This window comes from Tasmannia lanceolata, unplaced genomic scaffold, assembly GCF_043159265.1.
Source record: "Tasmannia lanceolata isolate RefF3 unplaced genomic scaffold, GAP_Taslan_0.1 ptg000006l, whole genome shotgun sequence".
In the NCBI taxonomy this organism is placed as follows: domain Eukaryota; kingdom Viridiplantae; phylum Streptophyta; class Magnoliopsida; order Canellales; family Winteraceae; genus Tasmannia; species Tasmannia lanceolata.
In genome coordinates, this window is record NW_027518683.1 from 15,779,984 (window position 1) to 15,787,214 (window position 7,231).

The 7,231-nt window shown below is 39.2% G+C and overlaps 1 pseudogene; it reads left to right on the top strand.

The window, feature by feature from the left end:
* The first annotated feature begins 4,416 nt into the window (after nt 1-4,416).
* Nucleotides 4,417-6,859, top strand: LOC143878759 (coniferyl alcohol acyltransferase pseudogene; annotated as a pseudogene).
* The last annotated feature ends 372 nt before the right edge of the window (nt 6,860-7,231 follow it).

Below are 7,231 nucleotides of genomic sequence, written 5' to 3' on the forward strand. Positions count from 1 at the left end.
TTTCTCTTTTCTGCAACGCGAAAGTAGCTTTGGTCTGTAATTTTTTTGCCTACCTGCCCTTGGCAACAGTTTGACTTTTTTCTACCTCTTCCAGCTCTAGGTGGATTTAGACTAAAGAGTAGTTAGGCTTTTCATTTTTCCTTTTACATAGTTTTCTTCTTTTTAAGAAAGCTTGTTGCCATTAGTAGAATATTTGCATATATTTAATCCACATTACAATATGGTATATAATAATAGGAAAACACTTCCAACATGGGAATCCGTTTGGCAAATAAAGACAAAGTGAAATTGACCAAGTTTCTAGAGGTATTGAACTTGTTTCTCCTCTCCCAACAGACAGAAGGTGTAACCATCAGCCTATGGATTTCTTGAGTTCACACTAAGGAATAATAATGTTCTGAGGTACACACATATCAGCCCTCTGGCCTAGGATAAACCATTCCTTTATTGATCCCCGTCAGAGGTAGACTCACAATATTTATTTATTTAGACCCACAGGAGGCCCAAACCTTTCCAGGGAAATGACGAGAAATTGGAAAATTAAAATTTTTTAGGACCCTAAAGTTTCCCACCCAAAATGATTAACTTGGTTGACCATTTCCTGGAATTATATTGGGTTCAGAAAGTACTTTGAATCCATAGTGAATTGAAATTTCAGCATGGATATTAAAGAGAAATGATATATGAGGGTAACAAACCCATAAAAAGAGACTCAGTTTATATTGAGTTCAGTGGATACAGAAATGATATCTCTTTATGCTACACAGATTTCTTACTTAGGAACCAGAAATTTCATAATACACTAAGGGCCTGTTTGGATACCTCATATTTTGTATTTGGATTTGGAATTGAGTTTTGAATACAAAATGAATAGATCCGCCAGCTCATGTTGAGGTTGACGGAGATGGAAAAGGGTACTTCCTACTGGAGGGGAGAGGTTGAGGAGCAAAGAGGGTGAAGGAAACTGCCACATCTGTGGATTTCCAATTACTTATTTCCACAGCATATTTGGAAATCTGATTTTTTTCACCGTCAGTCGCTGATTTGGAAATCCAAGGATTTGATCCGGATCCAAATCACAACTCAAAAAGGGCTGCAAATGTGAGAAATCCAAATCAAAATCTTCTCGGCATCCAAATGGGCCCTAATTGAAAATGAACAAATGCGTAAAGCTAAGAATATGCTTGAATTGATTCCCTCTTACTCATGGTAAAAATGATGTGACTTTAGACTAATTCTGAGCTCCTCACTTCCCAAAGCCATCCTTCAATCTTTAAAGCCTTTGGCCACAACTTTTATAGTTTTATTTTTTCCAACTTCCAACAATATAATATGCATTCTCAGTTAGTAAGCAGGATTGCTTAGGAACCATACTGATCACCTTTGAACAACCTACTTCTGTATGCCTCTCCCACCTAGCTATGTGTAAGCCTAAGGGTCTATTCTCCAATCTTGTTTTGATGATTCTAAACGTAATTGATTGTGTTTTTGAATACTAATCAATTTGCTTTGAAGTGTTGTGTTTAAGATAGGATTGATCATTGAAGAAACCAACACTCAACTTGGTCATGCTTGAAGATGTACCAAACAAGAGTCAAAGGAGCTAAGTGGAGCTCACATCATCACTCAAGCAAGCATCCAAAGATGGAAGATCAATTGAAGACCAAAGCTAAAGAGGAATTGAAGGTTGCATAGGTATCATTGTACATCCCTTCTCCTTAGATTTTCAAGTCAAGGCAAAGTATTTTTCAAAATTGTTTTTCAAATAATACTTAAAGAACTTCAACGGTTTATTGAATGGTTATGTGGTGGACCAACATGTTGGGACCCTCATAAACATTCCAAATTTATTATAGGAGTCAAGTTCCAAAAGCCAAAAATCAATCATGCAATAAAAATAGAATATGCAGATTTTTTAGGCTTCTCGGAACTCCGAGAGTTCCCTCGGAACTCCGAGAAAAGGTCCAGTAGCTTCTGGACATTTTCTCGGAACTCCGAGAAATGGTCCAGTAGAAATTTCATTTCTTCTGGCCGTTCTCTCGGAACTCCGAGAATATTTCTCGGAACTCCGAGATTTTCTCGGAACTCCGAGAATGATTCTCGGAACTCCGAGAACCCCGCGACAGCTCAGAATATAGCCGTTGGGATTTGAATTAATTCTTGGTTTTTGATATTTCCACCCCCAAACGGTCATATTCTTAGGAAAGGCTATATATAGAACATGTAGAGGATTATTTCTCTTCTCTTGCACATTTGAAAAACCTTTTTTAAGCATTCAAGCAAATTTGCAACCTTTTCAAGCTTAAGATTTTTGGTTTTTCCCAAACTTGCCTTTCACTTGTGAATCTATTGAGTTTGGATATTTTAGAGCTATCACTTGCAAATCTTTGTTGAAGAGCAATCAAGGAACTACAAAGGGCATCAAGCTTTCAAGAAGAAGCCAAGCTATCAATCTTTCATATCTTGTATAGGTGGCTAGGGCATTCCGTTTTTAATTCCCTAGAGAGCAACCGCTTAGAATTCGGCGGAGAAGGAGAGTATTTGTAAAGGTGTAAGGGCATCCTTGTTTAATATCCATTGGAATTGTAACCGCCTCGGAGCCGGGCATCGTGGAGGTCTCCAATAGTGGAATCCCTCAAGTGCGACCTTGAGTAGAGTGGAGTAGGCCGTTGGCCGAACCACTATATATCGGTGTGTCATTTCTCACTCTTGCATTTCCATTATTGTTTGGTTTGGCATTTCATTTTGTTTTTCAATTATATTTGCACTAACCAAATATTTAATTAAGTGAAGAAAATTCCAATTAGGGTTCATAGGAAATTTTCAAAAGGCCTAATATTGAGTTAAATTCAATTCACCCCCCCTCTTGATTATTTCAATTGGTATCAGAGCCTCGTCTCTAATTTTTAGAAAACCCTAACCGGTCTAGAGTAAAGATTCTAAAATGGCAAACTACCCTCAACACCATGAAGGTTATTCAAACACTAGGCCACCCTATTTTGATGGAACAAAGTATGGTTTTTGGAAAACCAAAATGAAAATCTTTTTAACCCAAGACTATCAAATGTGGAGAGCAATTAATAATGAATACATCTTACCCACAAGAAATTTAAATGATTGGATCGAAGCCGAACAACAAGCTTCGAATTATAATTCCAAAGCCATGAATTCTCTTATTTGTGCTCTATCTCCCGGAGAATTCAATAGAGTATCAAATTTGAATTCAGCTAAGGAAATTTGGGACACTTTAGAAGTCACCCATGAGGGAACCAATCAAGTAAAAGAATCTAAAATGAACCATCTTTTTCGGCAATACGAACTCTTTCAAATTACACCCGATGAAACAATTGCCGACATGTACACTAGATTTACCAATCTTGTAAATGGATTAAGGGGTCTTGGAAAACAATTTTCCAATAGAGATTTAGTGACTAAAATCCTTAGGTCCCTACCTTTGTCTTGGGAATCCAAAACCTCCGCAATCACCGAAGCCAAGGACATGAACACATTGAACCTAGATGAACTAATAGGGTCCTTGATCACCCATGAAATGATTTTCAAAACAAAAGCACCCGAAATCGAAACTAAAATCGAAAAAGGAAAAGGAATTGCTTTTGCTTGTAATGTAGGTGAAAATGAAGATGCAAAAGAAGACATGGAAGATGAAGTTGCCCTCCTAACAAGAAGGATCAAATTCTTGCAAAGGAACATGGGAGGGATGAAAAATAGAAGGACAAACCCTCCATTCAAGAAGAAAGAAGAACTCGGTGATGGATCTTCTCAACCACGATGTTACGGTTGCAAGAAGCTTGGACACATTCGCCCGGATTGTCCACTCAAGAATGAACCAACTTCAAACAACCGCTTCAAGAGAAGAGATGGCAAGAAAGGAATGACCGCCACATGGGATGAGGAAATTGATAGCGAAGGCGAACAAAATGATGGCGAAGATTGCTTGATAGCAAGGAACGTATGCTTCATGGCCTCAACAAACTACAACAATGAGGTAAACACTTTAAATGATGTTATTGTCTTAAAAGAAGTTCTAGATTCCTTACAAAATGCAAATGATGAACTTGAAATTCAATTTGATAAAATTGCATCACTTGAAAATTCTCTTGCTAACATGACAAAAGAATTTGGTTGGTTAAAAAAGGATCATGAATTTTTAGATGATGAAAATGAAAAATGCAAAGTAAAAATTCATGAGCTAAATGCTACCATTAAGACTTTGAATGAAAATCGACAAAATCTTTCTGTTGAAAATAACAAACTAAAGCATGAAAACGGTAAACTATCTTTTGAATATGATGAACTCAAGAAACTCTTTGAAAAATTTGAAAATAGTTCATTAAAATTGGATAGGCTTGTTAATATTCAAAGAATGTCAACTGATAAAAGTGGACTTGGACACAAATGGAATACTACCATATCTACATTGGCACCCTCTATTCCGATGTAGGACGCTCCATAAGATTTTGTGACTACACCTGAGTCAACATTCAAAATAATTTCGGATCTTAGGATATGGATCCATGTTTGGATCCAACTGTTGTGCCCTAAACATTCAAATCCTTTGGAACCATCGGATTGTCTGGGTCCATTGACACCCCTACTCTTGTTGGACGACATATTAGCCAAGCTGGAAGACTATAGTAGGTGTTGGTTGCAACTTGTCGTGGGTGATTTAGTCAACCGATAAATAAGGTTATTGTCAGGTCGGGGTCGAGGAACTTTACTCAGACCCCTTGCTAATAGTCTAATAGCAAGGGGTGTGGAAATATCAGTTACTTCTGAAAATAAAAAGTAAGCATGGAATTGATATTTCAACACCCCACACTCTTTGCTATTATTGGGGGTCTGACCTGAGCCAAGTTTTGTTCTTATTTCTGTCACTTTAGTCATACTTATTTGAAGTATTTTTCTTATCCTTGATCCTCAAAAAAGATGCGTGGAAATTCCTTGAATGGGTGTCAATGAACATTAAATCCACTTTGACGACTTTCCACCAATGGGGACACCCTTTCATCCTATTTTTGCAAGGGAGCCCTTAAGTCTAGCATTCCTCTTTTATATTTCTTCTTTTTTTTGAATTTTTTTCCTAATGGTTTTGACAGGCAACGGAGCTCAAGTGTGGGGCTGCCATAATTGCATGCACATTTGACCACCGGATTGCTGATGCCTACTCAATGAACATGTTTTTGGTAACATGGGCCGAGATGGCCCAATCGAAGCCCATCTCTATCTATCCATTTTTACAACGGTCATTGCTCAATCCGCGTCCTCAGGGATCCTACGACTCATCCATCAACAACATGTACGTTCCAATTTCGTCAATGCCACCTCCATCAGATCCCGTGCCAGGAGCCGATCATGTCATAAGCCGAATCTACTCCGTGGCCGCAGAGGACATCGATTGGCTTCAAGCCCAAGTGAGCATTGGTGGGACTAGAAGAAGCAAGCTCGAATCTCTCAGCGCATTTCTATGGCAAATAGTTGCAAAGAGTGAGAAAGATGGAACGAAGAGAATCAAGATGGGTACTGTAAAAGAACCAATTATTCCAAAAACTGAAACCATTAGAGTTTGTGTGATTTAATCATTTGAGAAATTATATGGTGGCCGCTCTTTACATATAAAGGGTGGAGAGAAAAAAAAATCAACCATGTTGACTTTTGATAAAGGTAAAAGTAAAAGAAGGGAGTTTGACTTGGATCAAAAATCAAGGGGAGGGTTTTTTCTCTCTCTGCCGTTGCTGTTTGACGGGCAGCCACCATATTAAAAACTCTAATAATTTATACTTAAACACACCCCCGCACGTGTGGCCCTTTTCTTTTTTTTTTTGGGGGGGGGGGGTGCTTGGCTGAACTCGTGGCACATGTGGCCCCTCTTTTGGGTTGGCCATACATGTGAATTTTTAATATCAATGAGTAACTGGGTTTAGACACCAGGACTTGCTGCGAGGCAATAGCTCCAATACCATGTGAAACTATCAATTACTCCAAAAGCTTAAGGGCTTGTTGATTTCAGATTGTGACAACCGATTGTGAGCCCAAAACCTATTATGGGAAGCAAAATTAGATTTAAATTTGAGTCCGCTAATAGGTTTGGGGCTAACAATTGGTTGTCACAATCTCAAACGAACAGGGCCTAGGCTGTGAGAGTTGGTGTTATTTAATTGTTTATACTTTAACAGGTACTGTCGTCGATGGACGGACTAGATTGACCGCTGAGTATGGAGAATCCATGTTTAATTATTTTGGGAACGTGCTTTCAATTCCTTTCGGGGATGAGAGTGTAGAGGAGCTAACGAGAGAGCCCTTGAATTGGGTGGCGGGTGCTGTTCATGAGTATGTGAAGGGTGCAGCTACTAAGGAGCATTTCTTGGGGTTGATCGATTGGGTGGAGGTGCATCGGCCGGAGCCAGGGGTGACAAAGATTTATGTAAAGGGTAGGGATGATGGGGCGGCATTTGTGATGTCGTCAGGGCAGCGGTTTCCGGTGAAGGAGGTGGATTTCGGATGGGGGAGGCCAGTTTTTGGGTCATACCATTTTCCTTGGGGCGGTGAGTCCGGGTACGTAATGCCTCTGCCGAGTGCGAGCAGAGAGGGGGACTGGGTTATTTACATGCACTTGATGAAGAGTCAATTGGATTGTTTGGAGGTAAACGCCGGCCATATCTTTCGGCCGTTGACTGCTGACTATCTTGGCTTAGCTTAGGCCTTAGGGTGGTGGCTGTGAGGAAAACGTACAAGAGAACTTAGGGTGTTCTCCTTTACTTTTGTCCCTTTTGAAATTATGTGGCTGTATGGATCGATTTCATCTTTTCAACTTGATTTTTTTTTTAATGACAAAGAATTAAATTAACGGGGGAAAAGAACATAGAGCCAACCCGGCGATTGAGATGATCGATAAAAGACATCAAAAGAAAAACCCAAAAGCTCACAATCCAAACTTGTCAAGGGGGAGAAAGTCGAAGGTTTCCAAAAGTGGGCTGGATACTCCTTCCCTAGCTAATTTATCGGATTCACTACTTGCCAACCTTCTTACATGATGAAATGAGAGTGATGATCCCTCCACCCAATTCAAGATCTCATCCATCCAATGAACAAACCACTAAGGATAAGGGAATTCAATTTGTTTTTTTTTCTTTTTCTTTTTGTTCATTTTCTAATGAGGAGAATTTATATGGTGGACAACCGTGCATGCATGTACATCCTGAAAAAACAGTGG